The 8622-nt window shown below is 31.2% G+C and overlaps 1 pseudogene across 1 annotated transcript; it reads right to left on the bottom strand.

Annotated features, from left to right (window-relative positions):
• Positions 1-2370: 2370 nt before the first annotated feature.
• Positions 2371-4556, bottom strand: LOC107023198 (annotated as a pseudogene). Its single transcript, XR_001457178.2, has 2 exons — positions 4530-4556; positions 2371-3570 (listed from the first exon to the last, which is right to left on the bottom strand). The product of XR_001457178.2 is annotated as a cytochrome f-like (transcript).
• Between the last annotated feature and the right edge of the window lie 4066 nt (positions 4557-8622).

The raw sequence follows: 8622 nt of genomic DNA on the forward strand, positions 1-8622 counted from the left end.
CTAGCTTGGACTGGATCTTCTTCCTCATGTCTTGATGCCTTGAAGTTCCGGCATGGACTAGCTTTTGTTTATTTTAGCTTCTTAGAATACTCTTAGTTTAGTAATTTGATCATAGATGTTCTTGTGGTGATGACTTCCAGATTTTGGGGAATAATAGATGTTGAATTTTAGAAGTTATTGAATTGGTTTTTAGTAATGAGTTTAAGTCTTCCGCATTACTTTCTGTTGATATTATATTGAAATGTTAGGGTTAGATTGGTTGGTTCGCTCACATAGGAGGGTAAGTGTGGGTGCCAGTCGCGGCTCGATTTTGGGTCGTGACATCTTTATAGAAAAAAGAAGATAAAAATAAAAAATTAGAAATAATTGAGTTAGTCAAAATTCTTACTGGTACAACAATTTCTTCTTCTGCTATCCAAATTACTCCACCATAAAAAATTAATTACAATACGTTGAGTCTTGGATTGGAACCCCATTACCTATCCTTATTTGTAAATTTTTTTCATAAATTTACATTAATAGCAAAGAATAAATATCAAGTTTATTTAGTTTGACTAACTTTTTAGTTTCCCAAAAAAGTATTACATTTCTAAAAAATGTGCACGTGCAGAAGTTTTTACCATAAATCATTTCATGAAAATAAAAATATTGTGAAAATAACAAGGAATGTGTAAGGTTGTGAAAAACAATTAATAGGTGAGAAAAAGAACAATTCAAATAATTAATAGTAATAATTGAGGTAATTCATATGGATATAAATGGAGTTTGTAAATGCAATACATATGTATAAGTTACATTACATATGCTCATAATAGGTGAAAAAATAAAATTGACTCATTAAAGAAGAAATTGTGCAACTTTTCATATGTGTAACAATTTACTTAGAAAAGTATGTAATGGGACAATAAATTAGTTTCACACATTTAGGGAGAATTGAATGAGGAGGGTTAAAATATGATGGTTTTGTTTTCTATTTACACACTATTTATGTTATTTAAACATTACTATTTAATTTAATTTTAATTCAATGAAAGACCGCAATTTTGTATTGTGGTGATGTTGCATTGAACCTTCAAGTAATTAAAATATGATTGTGTAATATTAATTAAAAATTCTATGATATTTTTATTTATTTGCAATGGTGAAGTTGTAATTCGACGTAGATGATAAAAACTAATACAACATGATATCATTAAATATAGAATAACTAAGTCTTTAAAAAGGGGTAAAAATGTCTAGCAATTTTCTATGGACATTTTTCGTCTTTCATTTTTTGATTTAATACTATCCTAGTTTGAACATTTACGATATGATATGTTTTTTTATTGAATATCCAATTAATTAGATGTTTTATAATTTTTTATTGAGTTGAGGGACAATATATATAATGATGATGATATATACATTGTTTTATCAATTAGAACTTTTCAAGTTCTTCCTTTACGATAATTATGATAAAAATTAAGTAAAGAACAAAATTTCATGTTTGAATACTTATTTTTTGTGTTGAACCTTTTTATGATATTTTACAAAATGATGTTAAAGTTACTTAAATTTATTTTTTATTTTTTAAAAGAACTAACAAAATACTAAGGATTGTTATTAGTAAATATAATTTATGTAAATAAAGAAACACATGCAATAGATAATTTTTTGATAAAATGACAATTTTTTTTTCTACCTCTAAATGATGAATACAAACCGATATGGCAATTTCACCTATTTATTTATTTTCTTATAAAATTTATAAATCAAAACCAAAACATCATATTTTGAGTATATACTTGTCATGATTTTTTAAAATAATGAAGTTAAAGCTAATTAATTTTAAAAAAGAAAAAAAATGAAATATAAAATGTAGTTATGTAAATTAGGAAATACTTATAGCCGGTGAATAGGGGTATTCATGGTTCGGTTTGAATTGGTTATTGGTTAAAACCAAAATGAAATCAAGCTAGTCAGTTTTAAATTTTCTAAACCAAAGCAAACCAAATGAAAAAAAATAATTATCGGTTTGGTTATTGACGGTTCGGTTCCACTTTTTTCTAGTTTCTTCAGTTTAAAAGTACTAATTTGTTAGGACATATGTATCTTGATAAACACAAATACCTAATATATGAATAATCCACTGAAAAGTTATTGTTGGTTCAATTAAGCAATTAAACAATAATAAAGTTATTAATACACGAATAAAGTGCTTCAATTAAGAGAAGGTATACCTATTTTATGAAATGTATGGTAGATAAAGACTAAAATAATGAATTTTGATGAACTTGGACTTATGATTGTAATAGATGGACTAAAATTTATGTTGAGTTTGAGCGGAAGACAAATAATCCCTCCTAGAATTTTTTCTTCCCCGCATTTATCCCCCGCTTCCTTATGTCTAGTATTTAGACAAATTTGACTTTCTTTCTATTTAGAATAGAAAACTATTGATACGTTTTATGGCAGTGAAATCTGGCAATAGTAACATAGTTACACTACTCCAATTAAAAAAAAACTAAATCAAAATAAATGAAAGCCAAATACTCTTCTTCAAAATCTACATACTATGTGGTACAAGGGATTCCCAGCATCTCGTAGAAAAAGAGTATGTAATGTAGATTTTGAAGAAGAGTATAAATAAGACAAAGGAGTTTTCATAATTTCATTTTTTTGATCATAAATAATCGCCAACAAGAATTTGGTTCTTTTTACGTACTTGATATCGATAAATCTGCGAATCTAGAAATTCATTTCGGCCAATTGAACCTTCTCGAACTGTTTCTTTTTAAGAACCAAAAAGATTTGTGCCAAAATAACAGATGCCAAGAAGAACAAAAGTCCTTGGACACGTAATGGATCTTGAAGTACTATTTCTGCATCTCCCTGACCAAATCCGCCTACATTAGGATTACTCGTTAATGGTTGATCAAATTTGATAGATTCGCCCTCGGAAACAAGAAGTTCTGGTCCGGGAGGGATAATATCAACCACTTGACGTCCCTCCGACGCATCCGTTATGGTTATCTCATACCCCCCTTTTTCTTTTCGTATGATTTTGCTTACTATACCTGCTGCTGTAGCATTATAAACTGTATTGTTACTCTTGTTGCCGTCGGGATAAATCTGACCCCTTCCCCTGTTCCCGCCTACGTATATAGGATATTTTAAGAAGTGAACATCCTTCTTAGTAGCAGGGTCCGGGGAAAGAATAGGGAAGGTTATTTCACTATATTTTTTACCAGGGACAGGGCCTACCACAAGAATATTTGTTTTATTGGGGCGATAGCTCTGAAAAGACAAATTGCCAATCTTTTCTTTCATCTCAGGAGAAATACGATCGGGAGGAGCTAATTCAAACCCCTCCGGTAAAATAAGAACAGCTCCGACGTTCAACCCCCCTTTTTTACCATTAGCAAGAACCTGTTTCAGTTGCATATCATAAGGAATTCGAACAACTGCTTCAAATACAGTATCAGGAAGTACCGCTTGTGGAACCTCAATTTCCACGGGCTTATTAGCTAAATGGCAATTGGCACATACAATACGCCCAGATTTTTTATTCTCTCTTTAGTTCTCGCTCAACTTTTATTTTTATGGGCATCACGGATAAATCACCATTCAGCTTCAAATAAATAATGTTAGGATGGGTGAGCTCATCCTCATAATTCAAAAAAAATGACAGAACAATGTCATTTGATTTTCGTAACACATCTACTAGACTCGTAAGTTCTCCTATTATTTCTATCACAACCCTAGTAGCCAAAAGTTGATATATCATTCTAACTTAAGATTCTTATGGTTTTTGAGTGTAGGAGAATCATGAATTGAGGGTGTTTGTCGATTCTTTGATCTTAGAAAAGGACGGTTATGTTCTTGCCAACGATTTTAGTAAGTATTATTTGTACAAATCAATTTTATTAATTGATTTATTGATATTTTTAGCCATAGTTAATATCTCAATCTAATTTATGATTCTTGTGGTTCTTGAGTACAGGATAAACAAGAATGGAAGGTTCTTGTCGATTCGTTGATCTGAAAAATGGACGCTAATTTTCTTTTCTAATGATTTTAGTACGTACCAGTCTTGGACATGTGCAATGCACGTGTATCACATACTTATTTACATAGAATCATTATAATTACTAATGATAAATGTATTTTATGATAGAACAAAGTTTATAATTAATTGAAATTTCATTTTGACCTATGAAAGTATTCCTGCAATGAAAATATTTTTCTAGCCTGAAGTTTTAGTTTGAGAACTGATTGGTTAAAGGCTAAAGGTTACAAGAAAATTAAAAACAAAATATGCTAAGAAATCACGTGAACATCCAGCAAAATACATGTAGCAAAGAATAAAAGTAGCAAAATATAAAGATAACAACAGTGACCTACATACTTGATAACAATTCATATATTCTTTATTGATAAGAAGATAAATATAAAAAATTAGAAATAATTGAGTTAGTCTAAATTCTTACTGGTCCAACAATTTCTTCTTCTGCTATCCAATTCAACCCACCTTAAAAATGAATTATTACACGCTGAGTTTTGGATTGGAACCCCATTACGTATCCATATTTGTGAGTTTCTTTCACAAGTTTACATTAATAGTAAACAATAAATATATTAAATCAATTTAATTGGACTAACTTTTTAGTTTCCCAAAAAATTGTTACACTTCCAAAAAACTGTGCATGAGCAGAAGTATTTACTATTAGTCGTTTGATGAAAATAAATCAAATATTGTAAAATAACAAGGAATGTGTAAGGTTGTGAAAAGTAATTAATAGGTGACAAGAAAAAAAATAATTAATAGTAATAATTGAGGCAATTCATATTGTTATAAATTAAGTTTTTAGAGGCTAAACATATGAGTAAGTTATATTACATATGATCATAATAGGTGAAAAAATGAAATTGACTCATTACATAAGAAACTATGCAACTTCTCATTTGTGTAAGAAGTTACTTACAACAGTACAAAATGGGTGAATAAATTAGTTTCACACATTTAGGGAGAATTGAATGTGGAGGATTAAAGTATTTGTTGTTGAGTTTCTATATACTCACTATTTATGTTAGTTAAACATTACTATTTAATTTAATTTTAATTCAATGAAGGACCATAAATTTTTAACTGTGGTGAATTTGCTTTCAACCTTGAAGTAATTAAAATATGATTGTATTGTAACACTTTAAAAATCTAAGACATGTTCTAGAGCCTAACATGAGTGTCATAAGGTTTAGACATGGTTTTAAGTTCTATTTTAATGAATATAAGTCATTTAGGAAGTCTAGAAACCAAAATGTCCAAGAACGTCCATGACGTCCGAAAACTAGTTCAATGATATAATAGCGTGCCTTCCTATTAGACTAGCTTTTAGGAGTCAAAAAATGATGGATATTGGTGGAAGGGTGTATAACACATATTAGAGTTAGTTCATAGTCGAAACGTCTGGTCACGACTCCCCAAGGATCAACTAAGGGCCCTTGAGGAGGACTCTTGCATTTTGGCAAAAAACTGCCAAAAAGGCAGTGTCCGTAGACGGTTGCCATCAACGAAAGGTGTGTCCATCAATGGGGCGTCGATTGCATCCGTTGATGGACAATTAGAAAAATGTTACAAGGTTAAGATTATCATAGTCTCTGAACCTAACCACGGACAACTAGGATGGTTTGTCCTTGGCCCGTCGACCGACAAACGGGGCACTGCCATGGTCTTTTCTGTGAGACCATTGGTTTTGATGCACGTTTTAACTTAATTCATTTAATTTGTTGGATTAGTTATGAATTTAATTAGGGGTTAGGGGAGGTCTAATTAAGTTAGTTAACCACCTATATAAAGCGCCTCAGCTAATTAGATCAACCTAAACTCTCATAATTCCCAAAATTCAAAACTCTCTTCCTTCTCTCTTCTTTCTCTCTCCCAAAGAAACCCCATTGAAGACCAAGCTAGAGGTGGGTTCAAGGGATGAAAAGGGTAATGTTTCTCCATCAATCTTTATCAATTAGTAAGGTATGAGATTCCTTTCACCTTTGGTACCTCTTTCCTCAAAGGGTTTCATCAAATTGATTTCAAAAGTTGGGTTTTCAAGTGGATTTTCATACAATACGCAATTGATGTTGTGAATTGATTTATTTATGATTTATTTTGGATTTCATGAATATATTAACATGTATTTTAATTTAATTATGTTATATCCTGATGAATTGATCTAGTTTGTAGAGGATAACCTATTCTCATTAACCCTAGGTTATGATCTTGATGTAAATTATGTAATGTTTGTTCAATTGAATTGGTTATTGGTTGAATTAATACTAGATGGTGATATTGTATCAATTATGAATAGATTAAGATGAATTTGAGTCCTATCATGCTAGTTCTTGAATAACTGATCTAGGTTATGAAGTGTATTATGGAATTTACCTAAGCCTCTTATTTTAACTATGATATAGTAATGGATTGTGATTTAGTGACTCAATTGACTTTGTTATCATGTGGTTATGGTTATATGATGATACTATACCCTAATTGGGTTGATTTAAAAGGGTTGATGGTAAAACCTTGATGATGGATTATGAAGGAGACATGGTAAGTCTTGTGATCCCTATTATTTACTTCAATTATAGTTAATTGTGATTAAGTCATGATGTTGTATTGGAGTATGTCTTGTATTAGGATTTATAGGGTTGGTATGATGTTGAATTGAAATGTCTTGACTTTGATTTCTAAGGTATTGGCTAAGATGTAAATGTTATAAGGATGGTTAATGATTTACCAATGTCCCTTATTATGAAGTGATATGTAAATGTGCTAACTTCACTTTTATGAATTGTAATGAAAGGACTATACTCATGCAATTCTTATGGAGCTATGATGACGATGATGATTATACAAGGAACAGACCATATGACCTACATTAAGCTACGATGATTAATAAAGACATTAGAGACTTTTTAAAAGGGACTCTAGCTTAGCACCGAGTGAACTAAAGTGAGGAGTTTCCCTTACCATATAGGGAAGGTAGGATCACTAATGTACTCTTGAGATTGGAGACTACAATGCATGTAGCATAAAGAGGGTTCCAACTATATCTCCTAGTTCTTGAACTATGTTGGCCCATAGAAATACTAGCTAGTGGATCCACGTATTTTCTATGTTCACGTTTGGTACTACCTTGGCAGTAGTCCGCCTTTCTTCGGTGTCGGATTTCATGACATCAGATTCCACATTAGCTCATGTGGTCTATGTCGGTTAATGCAATATGTTCCCAAAAGGTTAAATGAATTAAAGGAATGAACTCTAACTAAGATAACCTAAGGCAGAGGGTATGGGACTCTACCTAAACATTGCACTAGTTATCCTTGAGGAAGTGTTAGGAGGATGCTCTTATGTATGAATATACTTATAATGGTACATGATATGTATATGATGAACTTGAACATTGTTGATACTGTATGTTGATTAGTTTCACTTATGAATATGTGTTGGTTTACATTGTTAAAGTATGATGATATGTACTCTTAAATGCCATGTTATATGAGGTGGGATGTTGGTCATGATTCTTGTTGGGTTACTTGATTGAGTAAGGTTATGAGGCTTTGCTTGGTCATTTCACTTGTTGACTTGACAGGGGTTCATGGATAATTGTCTTCCTTTGGTTATGTTGAAATGTACTAGTAGTTGATGATAGAGTTGCTTGACTATGTGTCCTATTATGTGATATGCATGTTGACTTGACTAGACTTAGTATTGTTGGTCTTGTGGTGTACATTCTTCGGACCTAATGAATGTGTCTTATTGATTGGTATAGTCTTATCGAATGTGCATAAAACTTTTCAAAGTAAAATGCATACTTTAATGAAATGTCCTTTTTTAGCATGTTTTCATGATATGTATGCATATGGTCTCATACTTAGTACAAATGGTGTACTAACCTTATTTCTTCCTTTTCCCCAACATTTTAGGTTCCGATCATTGAAGGGCTTTTGGAGACGACTTTGAAGAAGACTTGTAATTCTTAATCATCCAAGTTGCGTAGGTCCTCACTTTCCGAGGGCAGTTTCACTATCAAGCCTATGATGTTGCTTTAGTTTTTAAGACTCCTTTGTTCTTTTGTTTTCATTTAGATACTAAACATTGTATGACCTATGTGTGGTTTTATTGTATTGATGTATGTGCTAGGCCCAATTTGATATACTCTTGTTAGATGGTTATGATATGAGACATGCTTTTGAGACTATGTTATATTTTGTATATATATCTATGTGCAATAAAAGTAGAAGACTAAGTAATCTTCCTATACGAAGGGTCTATGTATACTCGATAGATATCTTTTATGTGTATGTAGAGTTATATGTAAACCTCAATGTAGACTAATGAAAAGTTTTAGATTTTCCGTAATTTTGACTTATGAATGTAAGCTAAGAGTCTAGTCTTAGTCCTCAAAGAGGACAATGACGCCGGTTACGTCTAGGGGGTGCTCCCCGGATGTGACATGTATAATATTTAATTAAATATTTTATGATCTTTTGATTTATCGCAATGGTGACCTTGTAATTTGATGTTGATGATAAAATCTAATAAATATGATATGATATGATATATATATATATATATATATATATATA

Source organism: Solanum pennellii, chromosome 1, assembly GCF_001406875.1.
Source record: "Solanum pennellii chromosome 1, SPENNV200".
In the NCBI taxonomy this organism is placed as follows: domain Eukaryota; kingdom Viridiplantae; phylum Streptophyta; class Magnoliopsida; order Solanales; family Solanaceae; genus Solanum; species Solanum pennellii.